Raw genomic sequence first — 17,900 nt, 5'->3', positions numbered from 1 at the left:
AATTAAATTAAAAGCATTAATAACATAAATTTGAAGAAAGCAATCTTTAGATCTGAGATACCTCAATTTATATTAAATAAGAAAATCAATTCTAACATGGAAAGTTCATAAGCCAAATTGAAAAGATAAATAACAATTAAAGTAATAGAATAAATAAAGTATAAAATAAATTAAAGGAACATTGAACCTGGAATGAAGAGAATAGCCTAATCATAATAGAAATCCTAATCCTAATCCTAAATCTTAAGAGAGAGGGGAGAGCCTCTCTCCCTAAAAACTAAATCTAAAACCTAAAATTGTGAATATAAATGTTGTGTTGGGGAATAGATGCATTCCCCCACTTTATAGCCTCTAATCTGTGTTTTCTGGGCCGAAAACTGGGTCAAAAACAGCCCAGAATTCCCTGGTTGTGAATTCAAACACGTTGATTTTTGCAGATGCGACCGTCCGCGTGATGCACGTATTTGCGTCACTTATCCTCAAAGCAACTATGGCAAATTATATATCATTTCGAAGCCCCGAAGATTAGCTTTCCAACACAACTGAAACCACTTCATTTGGACCTCTGTAGCTCAAGTTTTGACCGTTTGAGTGCGAAGAGATCAGGACTGACAGCTTTGCAGTTCCTTCAATTTCTTGTATTCCTTCAACTTTTGCATGCTTCCTTTCCATCCTCTAAGTCATTCCTGCCCTGTAATCTCTGAAAACACATAACATACATATTAAGGCATCAAATGGTAATAAGAGATGATTAAACGTAGGAAATTTAAAGCCCAAAGAAGCATGTTTTCAATCATAGCACAAAATTAGGAAGGAAAACGTAAAACATGCGATTTCTATGAATAAGCGTGAGAATAATGGATAAAAAATCACTCAATTTAGCACAATATAAACCATAAAATAGTGGTTTATCAGATCCTCCGACGAGAGGTAAGCGTATGCTTTGAGTCTTATATTGCCTGGACCTGAGGTTAGTTTGGTTCTATTGGAAATAAACCATGGGGAAAGGAGGATTCTAGCACCGGTAGCTGAGGATTTCGGACTTGTGATGACGAACAATCCGAGTTAGCATGCCAGAATGGTTACCAAGTATGACTAGAAGTCTTGGCGGTTCCCTGTGTGGGTGATGGGTGCGGTTCATCACTAGTGGCAATGAGAATATCGACTAACTTCCACATCGATGGGTGCAGTTTTTTAAGTATGATTTTTGCCGTTTTAAGATTTAGAGTGATTTTCAAATCTGGATTGGGGTTTTGGTTTAACTGATTTGGTTTTGGAAACTAGGATTTAAACTTTTGATCAAATGATATAATTTAAAAAGGAAAAGTGAGTCTTAAAATTTTGTTCACTTGTGATTTTGGTTTGTAAATTTTAATTTAATAAAAGGAATTCAAATGGAAAGGGTTTGATTTAAAGGTTTCAATGAATTTAGGAAAATCATGCTTTAAAATGATTGGTTTACCAATGAAAGGTTTTTGACTCTTTTGAGAAGGTTTTAACAATGGTCTCATTTAGATTGGACTTGTTTTAAATATTTTGAAAAGTATTACAAAAATCGGTATTTTGGTTTAAAAGAAAGGATTTTTGGATTTTTAGTGACGGTAATCAAAGTGACGCAGCAGAAGTTGTACGCCAAGTTGTCGAAGTGTGATTTCTGGAAGGGAGAAGTGAAGCTCTTAGGTCATGTGGTGAGCAAGGGAGGAATGACCATAGATCCTTATAAGGTAGAAACAGTGATGGGATGGGAAAGACCGACAACGGTGACGGAACTAAGAAGCTTCTTGGGTTTAGCCGGATAGTACTGGAGACTCATTGAAGGATTTTTTCCGGATTGCATTACCGATGGCTAGGTTGACAAGAAAGGAAGTGCCTTGGTTTAGATGTCGGAGTGTGTAAAGAGTTTTCAGACATTGATGCAGAAGTTAACTTCAGCACCTGTTTTAATCTTGTTGGAACCGCAAGAACCGTTCGATGTATACTATGATGCTTCTCTAAAGGGTTTAAGCTGCGTATTGATGCAACACCGGAGTCTGATGGCTTACGCATCGCATCAGCTGGGACCGCATGAGGTGAACTATTTAACACATGATCTGGAATTAGTGGCGATTGTGTTTGCACTGGAGATTGGAGGCACCAACTGTGTGGAGTGAGGTTTAGCGTCTTTTATGATCATGAGAGTCTCAAGTATGTCTTTGATCAGAAAGAGCTTAAAATGCGTTGGAGAAGACGGATGGAGTTCCTAAAGGATTATGATTTTGAACTGAGTTATCACCTTGGAAAGGCGAAAGTGGTCGCAGGTGCGTTGGGTAGGAAATCTTTAACAATCGCTTGGGTGAGAATCAAGGAAGAGGAGTTAGTGGATAAGTTTGTAGATCTTAAGCTAGACATTGGTGAGGTGGCCAGAAGAGCTTGTTTGAGCTAGTTGCAGATTTCAAGAATGTTTAAGACGGGGATTCAGAGGGCTCAGCAAGATGAGCGGAAGCTTCAAAAATTGTTGCAACTAGTTGGTGATAAGAGGCGTGAGGAATTCACTAAAGATGGTGAAAGATTGTGGAGAGATAATGGGAGAGTTTGCAATCAGGATGTCAGAACCCGCGTTTTCACGTAAAATCATTTTAATAAAATATTTTTAATGCCTGGAATAGATTCAAAATTTAGAAGTTTTAATTTGAAAATAAAAATGTGAAATTTGATTTCAGTGAATATAGGTTGTGCGCTGATGTGTGGAAAACGATCCAACACAAAACTCACCGGCAAGTGTACCGGGTCGCATCAAGTAATAATAACTCACATGAGTGAGGTCGATCCCACAGGGATTGAAGGATTGAGCAATTTTAGTTTAGTGGGTGATTTAGTCAAGCGAATCAAGTTTTGGTTGAGTGGGTTGTATTTAACAGAAGATAAATTGCTTGAAATGTAAAGGGAGAGGGGAATTTGCAGTAAATTAAAGAACAGGAAAGTAAAATAGACTGAATCTTAAAGAACAAGAAAGTAAATGACTGAAACTTAAAGTGCAAGAAATGTAAATTGCAGTAGCTTAAATGGCAAGAAATATAAATTGCTTGAATGTAAAAGGGAATTAAGGACTGGGATTGCAGAATCTAAACAAAGAGAAAGTAAATTGCAACAATCAATAAGAGTAGAAGATGAATTGGTATAAACTGAAATTCAACAGAAAGTGAAATTAAAGTGCAGCAGGTTCACAGAAGAACCAAAAGTAAATTGTGGTCTCAGGTCTCAAGAGACTAGGTAGCAGAGCCTAGATCTCTATTTGCCTTCCCAGATCCAAGTTCACAAAGCAATTGACTAGAATTAGAAGAGAAAGCAGTAGAAGAACAGAAATCAGATTCAATTCTGCAGAAAATAAATTGAAAAGAGTTTGAATGGGAATTGAGACAGAATTTCCTCAATTTCACACACCCAAAACTCAAAAACAGAAGAGTAGAATTGCCCAAGTAAGGATGAGGAAGGAGATCAGTCAATTCTCCCTTGATCCTCTTAGTGCTCGGACAAGTCTCTCAAGAAAGCTCAAAGAAAGTGCAAATTCAAAAGTAAGTCAAAAGGTAAAAATTCAGAAGAAGGTAAAAAGGTTCAAAGGTCCTAATTACATCAAACTAGCTTCTATTTATACACTTTCTATTCTTGGATTTTGGGATTTGGATGGGCTTTTGATTTGGTGAAGAAATGAATTCAAATGGGAATTTAATTTGAATTTTTGGCCCATGAAAATTCACTCCCAGGAGGCTGCCCTGCCCTTGTGGAGGGCAGGGCAGAAAATTGATGCATGGTGGTGCGAGCTGGTGCGGCATGGTGCGAGTTGGTGCGGCCTTGGTGCTGCCAGGAACGCAAAACGCTGCCCTGCCCGCGCCAAGGGCAGAGCAGAAAGTTATGGTGCGGCCAGATCGAAGAGTTGGTGCGCCACGTGCTGCCAGGGTCGAAGATTGGTGCGCCAGGGATGAGCGTGGTGCGCCAGGATTGCAAAACACTGCCCTGCCCGCGCCAAGGGCAGGGTAGAAAGTTGTGGTGCTGCCAGGGGACGAGCGTGGTGCGCTTTGGTGCTGCCAGGGAAGGATTTGGTGCGCCAGATTTGCTTCTTGGTGCGCAAGGTGCTGCGCCAATCCAAATGCTGCCCTGCCCGCGCCAAGGGCAGGGCAGAGTTCCCTCTTCCACGTCCCGTGTTCGAAACACGGAGGAAGCACAAATTCAATTAATTTCCTTGGCTTCTTGGCACGGCAATCACCCTTAGTTCTTGGCTTCCTCATGGTTCCTTGTTCGAACCTTATAGCATGCATGGGTGACATTTTTCCCTTGATTTCTTTCTTAGAGAGCCCGATTCTGCCCTCCACAAGGGCAGGGCAATGTTCTCTTCCTCTTGGTTCCAAGGCACATTTTGTGCTCTGCCCTTGTAGTGGGCAGGGCAGAGTTGCCTTCATTGTTTGGTTCTCTTGTGTTGCCCTCCTAGAGGGCAGTGTGCCCTTGTGGAGGGCAATATTGCCTCTCCCTTTGCATGCGGCACACTTCTTCTCTCCTTGGCTACACTTTTCTTTCCTTGGGCTACGCTTCTTAGACCACGCTTTTCCTTTTCTTTTCTTTTCTTCACCTATAATAAACCAAAACAACCACTCAAAGTATCACTAAATTCAAGAGGCTTATAAATCAATTAAAATTCAATTAAAATTAGCTTAAACCTCATGGATTAACATTAATTTCATGGTGGTTGCTTGATTTAGAGAAGTTATGCATTTTCACTCCAAATCACTTACTTAGGATGCAAGAAAGTGCATAAATGCTAACAAAACAAGTGAAATTAGCTTGAAAAATGGGTATATGATGACTTGTCATCACAACACCAAACTTAAACCTTGCTTGTCCCCAAGCAAGCATCAAAACTAAGAGTAAATGGAATGAATAAGAAAAGGATACTTATCCTTATTATGCAGATAGCAGAACTTGATCTATGGGGCATTTATGCAGACAATGACAACTCAAGTTATTGTTTTTGTTACATGATATACATTTTGCATCAAAGGTTTGCTAAACTTGCTGTTATAAGACTCACTTTTTGATTCCTCCCTTGCTAACTTTTCTTGGCTTATAATGCTTAACAAGCTTATTATTTTCTTATAGGTTGGGTGTCAAATGCTGCAGCATAGCCTTTGGCTTTATTTTCTTTTCTTTTTGCTCAACATCTTTCCACCACAGACACTTGGCTCATTAATTCTTCCTAGGATCATTGATGCCCAGCATCTCTTTGGATAACTAAATGTTCTGTATCTAAGTTGCTCTTTATTGTGGATTTTCAATTGGCCATCCCAAATCAATTGATCTAAGTGACCGGGTTTCAAAATACCCCTTAGAATTTACTCATCCAAGCAGATCTTAGTACAAGAACACCACAGGCATATGTCCTAAGGTTCAAGCTATTGGTGTCCAACCTTTATTCTTTGTTTTTCTTGCCATTTTGGCTTTTTCTTTCCCTTTTTCTTTCTGTTTTTGTCACCAAGGGCTGTTTCATTCTTGATAAGAGTCTTTGTAACAGCAAGCTAACTCACAATTGGATGAGAATGATATTATGCAACACTTATTTCATGAGTCATGCATTTGATCAAACACATATACCACCACCAACTTCCATTCATACTTATGCAACATTGGATATTTTACTTTTCAATTCAAACCAAACTCTTTTATTTAAGCATATAGGAAACAAAGTAATTTTCAAGCTAAGTGATGGATAACAAGCAATATGTAGACTTAGCATTTTTAACAAGCAATTTCACTTGCAACTAGATAAACACTTTAGCAAGACATACAAAGGTTCCTATGTTCGAAACAATACACAGCAGCAAGGATTAAGTTCAGATACAACCTTTGAAGTTGCAGCCCTTTGATTCTTCCTTCTGTTGTGTTCTTTTTGAGTGAAGATGCATAATGTCTTCAATTGTTGACTCATATTCTGCATAATCCTCAAAGTTGCTTGCTTCTCAAGCCCTTAATTATATGGTTAGTGTGTATAAACTGAGTGTGGCTCCAGGACTGATTTTTGGTGTAGGGACACCAAACTTAATTGTTTGCCACTACCTCAGATGTGACAAGTTAACCATAATTGAAACCATGTATCCTTGCTAAAGATTAATGAAATTAAAGCTAGAAAACAATTCAACAGTTGAATAATGTGTTTGATTGCTTGGAGCTAGAATCATGCAAGAGGTGAGAATGTGTTTTTAAATGATATTTTTGGTGGAACACCAAACTTAGAAATTTTCATTCTCCCTCAAATTGTTTTGGTGTGTTTAATAGTTATTAAAATTTTTTTGTGATCAATTGTGTCCCTGAATAAAATGTTAAAAGTTGGTGAACACCAAACTTATCTTTTATTGAGGGAATGGCTTAACAATGCAAACCGTTCTCACAATTGATGCATTTTTTTTTAAAAAAAAAAAATTGATGTATGATCCCTTATCTGTATGGTTTTGAGTCCATGATTGGAAAATGATCCTCTAATCATTGTTGCATATACAGACACCAAACTTAGTGTTTGGTCACATGCTTTATCAAAAGACTTATGCATATGCTCTAAAAGACATTCCTCTTCTTTGAACAATGAACTTGGGTGTGCCTTAAGGTACACCAAACTTAGAAGTTTGCCATGTGCTTCAAAATGATATATGCATTTACCAGGCATGAAAATTCAAAATCATATTCAGAGGAATCATAGCTTTATTAAATAAAAGAGAAGACAAAAATCTTAAACCATGGGTTGCCTCCCATGAAGCGCTCTTTTATTGTCATTAGCTTGACATTGACCTCCCTTTAAGGTGGTTGATGTTGGTGATGTCTCAACTTGTCACCTCTCACTGTCAGCTTTCTCTGTGTGCTTTGATGCTCAATTTCCATATGCTCAAGAGAAAGTATTTGGTTGACAGTGTAATAGTCTTCTGCTCCCTACTGTTGGTATACTAGTTGCACCTTATCACCTTTAGAAAATCCTTCAGTTGGGATTTTCTTGTTCTTCCACCCTTTGTGAGCCTTTTTCTTGCTCTTCATCTTTTTCTTTCTTGTTGATCTTTCTTTCTTGACAGTTACTTGGGTTGTAATACCTTCCCTCTTACTTATCACCCCTGCTTCTGTTGGTTCCTTTTGAATCCCTTTTTCTTCTTGCATTTGTTTGTTTTTCTGCTCTACTTCCTTGTCAGTTGATTGCTTTGGAAGAAGATCATCATTCATTTTGCTTGTTTCTTCATCCCTTTGTACTTCTGGAAAGACTTTCAGGATGATGCTCTCCTCATGCATCCTGAGGGTTAATTCTCCTTGCTCTATGTCCACAATGGCTCTAGCAGTGGCCAAAAATGGTCGACCAAGTATTATGGAGTCATTTCCATGTTCTGAAGAATCTAGGATCACAAAATCTGCTGGGTAGATAAACTTGTCAACCTTAACTAAAAGGTTCTCAATCAGCCCTTTAGGATATACTATTGATTGGTCCACCAATTCCAAGGACATCTGTGTTGGTTTCACCTCCTCTATGCCAAGCTTTTTCACTAGAGAATATGGGATTAGATTTATGCTAGCTCCTAGATCGCACATCCCCTTGTTAATGAACAGGTTTCCAATAGTGCATGGTAAGAAGAAACCTCCAGGGTCTTCAAGCTTGGGAGGGAGTCCCTTTTTAATGAGTGCACTGCATTCTTCACTTAGCATTACAGTCTCCTTTTCATTCCACTGTCTCTTCTTGTTAATGAGCTCCTTTAGAAACTTGGCATATAAAGGCATTTGCTCCAAGGCTTCTGCCAAAGGTATGTTGATCTCCAACTTCTTGAAAGTCTCAAGAAATTTTTGGAAGTGCTGCTCCTTTGTTTCCTTGTGAAATCTCTGTGGATAAGGTAATGGTAGTGTTGGGCTCTTCTCCACTTGATGTTGTCTTGGGGTTGGTTCTTCCATGATTTGCTTTCCTTTCTTCAAATTTTGTGGCTTGTTGTCTTCCTCTGTGAGTTTTTCTGGAGCATTCTTGCTTATCATGTCTTTGTTGATGGCTTCATCATTCTTTGTTGGCTCAGTGTCATTCTCCATGAGCTTCTTTGTTGCTCCTTGGTTGCCATCCACTAACACTTTTCCACTTCTTAGTTGCACGACCTTGCATTCCTCCTTTGGGTTGGGAATGGTGTCACTAGGTAGTGAACTTTATGGTTTTTCAACAGAAATCTTCTTGGAGATTTGTCCAATCTGCCTCTCTAGGTTCTTCATGGAGGCTTCTTGATTCTTGGTTGTCAATTCTTGGCTCTTCATTAGTTTCTCCATGAGCAGCTCTAGATTGGTGATTCTCTGTGAGTCTTGTGTGATGGGTTGATTTTGGGGTGTTGATGGATGAAGATAATTGTTTTGGTTAGTTGGGTGGTTATTTGGTGGGTATTGGTTAGAATTTGGGTAGTTGTTTTGTGGTTTTCTGTATGAGTTTTGGTTAGTGTTTGGCTGGGGGTTATGGTTTGTGTTTTTCCAATTGTTCTGGCCTGTGTTTCTTTGCCATGGTTGTTGGTTTTGATTATGGTTGTCTCCCCATCTGAGGTTGGGATGGTTCTTCCAAGATGGATTGTAAGTATCACCATAGACTTCATTTGTTCCAGGATTTTGGTTGTGCATGTATTGGACTTGCTCTTGTTGTTGCTCCTCTTGAGTTTCTTCATTTTGCACCCAAGTGGTTGATGGTTGGCTTGTGGTGCTCACTGCTGCCACTTGCAAGCCATCAATTCTCTTGGCCATTTGCTCAAATTGTTGTTGAATCTGCTGCTGCATCATCTTGTTTTGAGCTAAGATTGAATCCACTCCTTCCAACTCCATTACTCCTCTTCTCTGTGATGGTTGGCGAATATTGGTTGTTGGCCACCATATCAATGAGGTTTTGAGCTTCCTCTGTGGTCTTCATGAGTTGTAATGAACCTCCGGCAGAGTGATCAAGAGCTTCTTGAGCTTTGAGAGTGAGTCCCTCATAGAAGTTTTGTAACTTGTCCCACTCTGTGAACATCTCTGGTGGACATTTCCTCAATAGAGCCTTATATCTCTCCCATGCTTCATATAAGTTCTCGGCCTCCAATTGAGTGAATGTTTGAACCTCAGTCTTCAACCTTAGGATTCTTTGAGGTGGATAGAATTTGGCAAGAAACTTGCTCACCAAGTCATCCCAAGTGTTGATGCTTTCTTTTGGAAAGGTCTCTAGCCATTGAGTGGCTTTATCTCTAAGAGAGAATGGGAAGAGCAGCAACTTGTAGCTATCAGGGGGCACACCGTTTGTTTTCACTATGTCACAGATTCTCAAGAAGGTGGATAGATGTTGATTTGGATCCTCCAAAGGCCCTCCTCCAAAAGAACAATTGTTTTGAACCAGAGTGATGAGTTGTGGCTTGAGTTCAAAATTGTTTGCATTGACATTGGGAGGAAGAATGCTACTCCCACAATGCCTAGCATTTGCAAATGTGTATGAAGCCAAGACTCTTCTCTGTTGTTGATTATTGCTGGCTCCTTCTCCTGGTTGATTGGTATCTCCTTCCATGTCTTGGAATTCCTCCTCAGATTCTTCTTCTCCAACAATGTTCTTCCCTCTTTCGGCTCTTCTTATTCTCCGAAGAGTCCTTTGATCAATTTCAGAGATGATAGGGGAAGATCTTCCTATACCTGACATACAAACACACAACAATAAACACACAGACCCAGAAAGCTAATGAAACTTCACTCTATAGCTAGAATGAAGTTTTAGTTAGTTTAAGCAAAAATTCAAACAGTTAGTGTGTTAGTGAGAATTAGAATAACAGAAAAGAAAAATGCTTAATCTAGACCTCCACTTCACTTAATCATTGTCAATCTAATCAATCCCCGGCAACGGCGCCAAAAACTTGATGTGTGGAAAACGATCCAACACAAAACTCACCGGCAAGTGTACCGGGTCGCATCAAGTAATAATAACTCACATGAGTGAGGTCGATCCCACAGGGATTGAAGGATTGAGCAATTTTAGTTTAGTGGGTGATTTAGTCAAGCGAATCAAGTTTTGGTTGAGTGGGTTGTATTTAACAGAAGATAAATTGCTTGAAATGTAAAGGGAGAGGGAATTTGCAGTAAATTAAAGAACAGGAAAGTAAAATAGACTGAATCTTAAAGAACAAGAAAGTAAATGACTGAAACTTAAAGTGCAAGAAATGTAAATTGCAGTAGCTTAAATGGCAAGAAATATAAATTGCTTGAATGTAAAAGGGAATTAAGGACTGGGATTGCAGAATCTAAACAAAGAGAAAGTAAATTGCAACAATCAATAAGAGTAGAAGATGAATTGGTATAAACTGAAATTCAACAGAAAGTGAAATTAAAGTGCAGCAGGTTCACAGAAGAACCAAAAGTAAATTGTGGTCTCAGGTCTCAAGAGACTAGGTAGCAGAGCCTAGATCTCTATTTGCCTTCCCAGATCCAAGTTCACAAAGCAATTGACTAGAATTAGAAGAGAAAGCAGTAGAAGAACAGAAATCAGATTCAATTCTGCAGAAAATAAATTGAAAAGAGTTTGAATGGGAATTGAGACAGAATTTCCTCAATTTCACACACCCAAAACTCAAAAACAGAAGAGTAGAATTGCCCAAGTAAGGATGAGGAAGGAGATCAGTCAATTCTCCCTTGATCCTCTTAGTGCTCGGACAAGTCTCTCAAGAAAGCTCAAAGAAAGCGCAAATTCAAAAGTAAGTCAAAAGGTAAAAATTCAAAAGAAGGTAAAAAGGTTCAAAGGTCCTAATTACATCAAACTAGCTTCTATTTATACACTTTCTATTCTTGGATTTTGGGATTTGGATGGGCTTTTGATTTGGTGAAGAAATGAATTCAAATGGGAATTTAATTTGAATTTTCGGCCCATGAAAATTCACTCCCAGGAGGCTGCCCTGCCCTTGTGGAGGGCAGGGCAGAAAATTGATGCATGGTGGTGCGAGCTGGTGCGGTGTGGTGCGAGTCTGGCGCGAGTTGGTGCGGCCTTGGTGCTGCCAGGAACGCAAAACGCTGCCCTGCCCGCGCCAAGGGCAGAGCAGAAAGTTGTGGTGCGGCCAGATCGAAGAGTTAGTGCGCCAGGTGCTGCCAGGGTCGAAGATTAGTGCGCCAGGGACGAGCGTGGTGCGCCAGGATTGCAAAACACTGCCCTGCCCGCGCCAAGGGCAGGGTAGAAAGTTGTGGTGCTGCCAGGGGACGAGCGTGGTGCGCTTTGGTGCTGCCAGGGAAGGATTTGGTGCGCCAGATTTGCTTCTTGGTGCACAAGGTGCTGCGCCAATCCAAATGCTGCCCTGCCCGCGCCAAGGGCAGGGCAGAGTTCCCTCTTCCACGTCCCGTGTTCGAAACACGGAGGAAGCACAAATTCAATTAATTTCCTTGGCTTCTTGGCACGGCAATCACCCTTAGTTCTTGGCTTCCTCATGGTTCCTTGTTCGAACCTTATAGCATGCATGGGTGACATTTTTCCCTTGATTTCTTTCTTAGAGAGCCCGATTCTGCCCTACACAAGGGCAGGGCAATGTTCTCTTCCTCTTGGTTCCAAGGCACATTTTGTGCTCTGCCCTTGTAGTGGTCAGGGCAGAGTTGCCTTCATTGTTTGGTTCTCTTGTGTTGCCCTCCTAGAGGGCAGTGTGCCCTTGTGGAGGGCAATATTGCCTCTCCCTTTGCATGCGGCACGCTTCTTCTCTCCTTGGCTACACTTTTCTTTCCTTGGGCTACGCTTCTTAGACCACGCTTTTCCTTTTCTTTTCTTTTCTTCACCTATAATAAACCAAAACAACCACTCAAAGTATCACTAAATTCAAGAGGCTTATAAATCAATTAAAATTCAATTAAAATTAGCTTAAACCTCATGGATTAACATTAATTTCATGGTGGTTGCTTGATTTAGAGAAGTTATGCATTTTCACTCCAAATCACTTACTTAGGATGCAAGAAAGTGCATAAATGCTAACAAAACAAGTGAAATTAGCTTGAAAAATGGGTATATGATGACTTGTCATCATGCGCGCGCACATCAATAAAGAATTATGACCTGTACGGACGTGCAGCCCTGTGCGTACGCAAAAGTCGAGAAGGGACATCTGCTAGGGGCGCTTGCACAACTTGTGCGAGTGAATAGACTTTATAAATTTTACTACCTGTGCGTACGCACACCCCTGTGCGTACGCACACTTTCAAAATCTTCCTGGGTGTGTGCACGCACACCCTGTGCTGACGCAAATGCTCTGTTTCATAATTTTAAACTTTGTTTTCAACTATTTCACCTTCCCAACAAGGTTGTAAGCTTCTATAAAACCATTTTAAGACTCTTTGACTTATTTTTGGTTACTAGAAATGGAAAAGGTCCTAGGGGATTTGAATTGAGATTTTCTCTGAAAAGCTAGCAAACAGAGGTTTAGGTTTCTGGTGTATTGTAGAAGAGTTAGTTGAGAGAGAAGGAAAAGTGGTGCATATGATAGTTGTTGACAATGATTTGGAAAATTGATGAACAAATGAGCTCGGAATGGAAGTGATGAATTGATGATGGTTATGATGAGTTGAAGAGTCAAAGAGGAATGATGATCTTGTTGAATAATGAGAGTGTGCCAGGCACTATATCCTTGGGTTAAGTATGATAGTGTGCATGGTATTATGTCCCTGGGATTGAATTATGATTGATAATCTTTTCTTTTGCAAGAGTGTGTTAGGCACTATATCCTTAGGTTATGCATGCAAGTGTGCCCGGCACTATATCTGTGGGTGAATAGCATGTGCCCGACACTATATCCGTGGGTCAATAGAGTGTGCTCGACACTATATTCGTGGGTGCGGCAGAAAAGTGACATCTGAAAGGATATGTCGGGTCGGCATTTATGGACTGACAAGTGATATCACGAGCCAATAGGATAGACATTCATCATGTGCTTTTTCTATCTATTTGTCTGCTTTTCCGACTTGTAATTGTATGCCTAAATGAATAACATGCCTATTTGCTTACTGGAACTACTTGCTCTATATGCTTGTACTTGTGTTTTACTTGGTTGCCTTTATATTGTGATTGTCTGGTGCTGAGGAGGTTAGGTAGGCGGTGGCGATGGGAACTCATGGAGGTTAGGTTGGCGACGACTGTGGGATACAGCAGTGTGAAAAGTATTAGTTAGAATTTCCCTAGGTTTAGACAACCCTGGTTTATGGTTTAAGTTCTTTATATATTTATTTATTTTGTTCTAAGCTTGAATATCAGTATGTGATGTGAAGTTCTAGGATTGCCTTCAGCGTCCCAGAGCCTTACATCTTACATCATTAGGCACTGTTACCATACTGAGAACCTTCGGTTCTCATTCCATACTTTGTTGTTGTTTTTCAGATGCAGGTCGTAATCTAGTTCGATGAGATTGTGGATATGGTGACAGAGCAAAGTATGGTTCCTCCTTGCGTTATATCTAATTTACCTTATTATAGTTACTCTCACATCTCTTTGTATTTTATTTTTATGGCCTTAGATGCTTACTTGAAAGATAGATTGTATAAGCTGTTTTAATTCCAAAACTCTGTATTTATCTATTTGTAACTAGTCAGCTTAAACTCCGCAAGTTGCGGCTAGTTCCCTATGATCTATTATAATATTAAAGTAAACTACCATTTCTACCCATAAAAGTTGAAAACGCTGACATATCTACCCATAGAAAACGAAAATTATCATTTGTACCCATAAAAAATGGTTTTTACAAGCAAAATTATCCAAATCCTAAAAAATTAAATAAAATTCCTAAACTACCCTTCTCTCTACCACTACCACTATCATCTCCTCCTCCCTCTCTCTCTCAATGTTCTCAGCGACTTAATCCCAACATCAACCATATTTCTTCTCAGCACCACCATTTCACCCTCCTCCTCAGCCGTCACCCTAACCCTTTCAGCTGCACACTCCCCCATCGATGTCGATCGCGACTCAACAGCACCACCACCACCATCACCATCAGCCATCATCCATCACTGCCGTTAACTTCGCCACCTGAATGGATTGGGTTTTCTTTGCACACACATTCAAAGGCTGCGACTTTTTTCAGGGTTAATCGAAAACACTTATCAACAAGGTTAAGATCTATGAGTTTAACCCTAAATCCTTCAAGATTTCTCGAACACTGCAATTGATTTCATTGTCTCCCTCGAGAACACCCGTGTCGCCAACATCAGCTCCGACATCTCCACTGCACACTCCTGACTCTCCATCCGCAGCCTCCCCTTCCTGCCTGCCATCTCCGTCGTTGCCATCACCGTCAGCATTGAGTACCTCATCACCACCGTTGACACGAGTATGGCGGCGGCGGCGGCAGTGCTAACAGAGCGTTTAAGTGGCTGCACGAAGCGAGGATCGTCGATGGGGTCCATGGAGGCGCACTTGCGTTTGAGGGTGGAGTTCTAGTGGTTCTTAATGGCATTGTCGGTTCTGCCGAAAAGGAGTCAGGCTATGGTGGTCCACTTGTTGCTGAACCGAGCGTGAGCTCTGATTATGGTGTCGTCCTCTTCAGGGGTGAAATCCCGATGCTCCACCTATGGAGAGAGTTGGTTGCACCATCGGAGCTTGCAAGACTTGCCCTAGTAGAACATTGAGAGAGAGAGAGAGAGGGGAGGAGGGAGGAGGAAATGATAGTGGTAGTGGTGGAGAGAAAGGTAGTTTAGGGATTTTATTTAATTTTTTAGAGTTTGGATAATTTTGCTTGTAAAAATTATTTTTTATGGGTACAAATGGTAATTTTTGTTTTTTATGGGTATATATGTCAACGTTTTTAACTTTTATGGGTAGAAATGGTAGTTTACTCATAATATTATATCTATATATGTTTTACTCTCTTGCATCCATATCTTGTGTCTTGCGCTTTAGCTTCGTGTGAACGTTTCTGCGCTTTCATAATTCTGTTTTTGAGTTCAAACCTTCATCAGGCTTCTAGAATATATTACTGCTTTCTATATATATATGTATAAGTCTTAGGACTGTCATAACCTCTGATTAACATTTTCTTTATGGCTAGAGGTAAAGCTTAGGGTAATTGGGGTGTTACACAATCTATGATGATTCCACCTCAACATATGATCCTTTTAAGTTTGAGAAATCCTTTCCCACTATGCTTGGAATTGATGATGAGGTAGATTTCACTCAACCTCCTATTTATAATTTGAGTGATGGGGAAGAGCTAGAGGACATTGGTGAAGAAGAACTTGAACTTGAGGAAACTAAGCAAGAGGTAGAGCTTGAAGAACCTTGCCAAGTGGTGAAAATCTCAAGAAGAGGATGGACGGGGTGGAACGCGCCTTGTCAAGACCGTTGGGAACCCCTCTACCTAAGTTGTCATCTAATCCTTTGTTTGAGTGGGTAAAACTTCTAACTCTTAGCTTTATTATCCCACTTGAATATGGTATTCTTGAGACGGATGGCCAACTTAGGGCGCTTTGTGAAATTAAGCATAAGAGGAGGATGTTTAGTGGTTGGCGTTGTAAATCTAGGCTCATTATGGTCGGAAGCTCAAAATTGAAGAGCATGAATTGGTGTGATTCCCAATTAAATGGGTCTAGGAAAATAGTGTGGTGCCTTCATGAGAATTCGACCTTCTCACCCCCCGGAGAGGATTACCATGATCAACTTCAAGACGGGTGTCAAAACAAAGTGTGGGATCCCGAATTATAAGATATGGATCAACTTTGGGAGCTTATGGTTTGTGAAGAACTCCATCAAGGCTTAGAGCTAAAAATTTCGAATGATGGAGCTTATTAGAAGTCCAAGTATTGGTGGATGTTCAAGGATGGATTCAAGCACAAGCCACCGTGATGGAGAGCTCCCCATAAGTCAAACTTAAGGACAATAAACAAAAGTTCTAGGTGGGAAACACCCCACCATGGTAACATCTTTCCCTTTTTTTTCCTTTTTGTAAATATTGGTAAAATAGGGTTAATTTCATGTTTCGTTAGTTAGTTGAGTTTATTTGGGAGTCTAGTAGGTCAAATAAGGTTTTATGATGTTTTGGTAGTTGTTTGGAGGTTTGGAATGCTTGGTTTGGTGCAAAACATGGAAAATTTTTGAAAAATAGAGCACCATGCCACGCGTATGCGTCACCCATGCGTACACGTGACCCCCAGCTTTGCAACCATCCACGCGTACGCATCGCTCACGCATACGCGTGGATCTAATTTTCTCAATACCCATACATTTTCTCAATCCATTTATTCTCTTCTCTTCTATTCTTCTCTTCTCTCACCCATCATCCGATACTACCAAACACCATTTATTACCATTTCTTTTAGTTAGTTTAGTTAGTTGGTTATTTTGTTAATTTCATTTTTATTTAATTTTTTATTTTTCATTATAATTGTTGGATTACTAATTTTGTTGCTAGTTATTGCTGCCTATTATTAATTGAATGCTATTCTAGCATAATTATTTTGATATTCATTGTTGGACTCCTTTGTTGAGGTTGTATTTTGATTACTTGGTCTTGAATTTTTATGTTTAACATTTGTGAATACCAAGTACATAAGACATTTCCTTCAAGATTCTAAATCTTTTGAATCGCATGTTTTGGCCACCATGCATTCATCATCCATTGTTAGGCAATCGTACATTATCAATGCATTTTTTTAGGTGATGCTTGTTATGATTGACCTTTATTCACATCACCTATTTCATGTATTGAGATTGTAGAATTGTGAAATTGGATCAAAAGCTCACCTAGTGATATATTTTTGAGCTTGTAGAGTTTTGTGGACCATGCTTGCTATGTGATTGATTTTCACTTCTATATTCTTTTTCCTAAGTTCCATAGCATCCATGTGTTTCACCTCTATCTCACTTAGGTGTTACAACAACTTCAATATGTGTCATTGATTGTTGTGTAAGTTTCATACACCAGTTTGTTCACTAAGCTTTCTTACACATCAATCAATGACCATTCATTATCCAATTTCACAATTGCTTGATTAATTGCTTGGGTGCTTTCATGCCTCTTCACTACTTGTTTGTATCTTGACTTACAAGTCTTCTTAAAGTATTTCAGGCACACTAGGATGAGTAAAGTGCATACTTCCTTTGTGTAACTGTGACATAGCTTTCTATGATAATGTGTGTGTTCTAAACGACACCTAATTTAGAATTCACATACTCGTTTCATTAATGTCACAATAATTCACTCACTCCATTCTAGTGGTTTTTACCTCATTCCAACAATTTACGCTTCCTTGCTTTTGCATTTAATTTTCTCACTATCCTCTTTCCTATTTTTCATGGAGGAGTTGTTATAAGCGAAAATAGAAGCAGGAGAAAGAACACGTAGCAACCGGTTGATCCACTAGCTGAAGGTGGCAACTAGGAAGTCGCCGTATCCCCTTACTCATCTTTGAGTGCACCGAAGACGGTGCAAACTTTTAAGTGTGGGGAGGTCGTCCGACCACTCGGCATTTTTGGGTGACAAGTTTCTAATCCAAACACTTTTGCATTTCATTTTTTTAGGTCTCTTAGGATTAGTTCATTTTCTGGTTGTGCATATGTATATATTAAGCTTAGCAAAATAATAGAATTTTCCAAGGATTTTATCTTTAGGGCACCCCAATTCATTAAAAAAAATTTTTTAGAACTTGTTTGAATTATATACATTGTGGAACATGATTTTTGAGTTAAGAACACAAGCATGTGAGATTTGAGCCTAATTGTGTGGTTATATCATATAACCACTTATTTTCATTCTTGTGTTCATTATTCTCTTTCTATGATTTTAATCTTTGATTTGTTTGATTCTTTATGTCCATTATTTTGTATATGAATGCATTTATATGATTGAGGCCATTGTTTCAATCAGCTCACTTACCCAAATAGCCTTGCCTGTTATCTTCCATTGTTAGCCAACTTTGAG

Source organism: Arachis hypogaea, chromosome 6 (genome assembly GCF_003086295.3).
Source record: "Arachis hypogaea cultivar Tifrunner chromosome 6, arahy.Tifrunner.gnm2.J5K5, whole genome shotgun sequence".
In the NCBI taxonomy this organism is placed as follows: Eukaryota; Viridiplantae; Streptophyta; class Magnoliopsida; order Fabales; family Fabaceae; genus Arachis; species Arachis hypogaea.
Note: the sequence above shows the minus strand (reverse complement) of the source record.